Consider the following 263-nt stretch of genomic DNA (forward strand, 5'->3'; position numbering starts at 1 on the left):
CTTTCTTTCTTCCTTTCTTTCTTCCTTTCTTCCTTTCTTTCTTCCTTTCTTTCTTTCTTTCTTTCTTCCTTTCTTTCTTCCTTTCTTTCTTCCTTTCTTTCTTCCTTTCTTCCTTTCTTTCTTCCTTTCTTTCTTCCTTTCTTTCTTCCTTTCTTTCTTTCTTCCTTTCTTTCTTCCTTTCTTTCTTCCTTTCTTTCTTCCTTTCTTCCTTTCTTCCTTTCTTTCTTTCTTTCTTTCTTTCTTTCTTTCTTTCTTTCTTTCTT

Source organism: Oxyura jamaicensis, unplaced genomic scaffold (assembly GCF_011077185.1).
Source record: "Oxyura jamaicensis isolate SHBP4307 breed ruddy duck unplaced genomic scaffold, BPBGC_Ojam_1.0 oxyUn_random_OJ68499, whole genome shotgun sequence".
In the NCBI taxonomy this organism is placed as follows: domain Eukaryota; kingdom Metazoa; phylum Chordata; class Aves; order Anseriformes; family Anatidae; genus Oxyura; species Oxyura jamaicensis.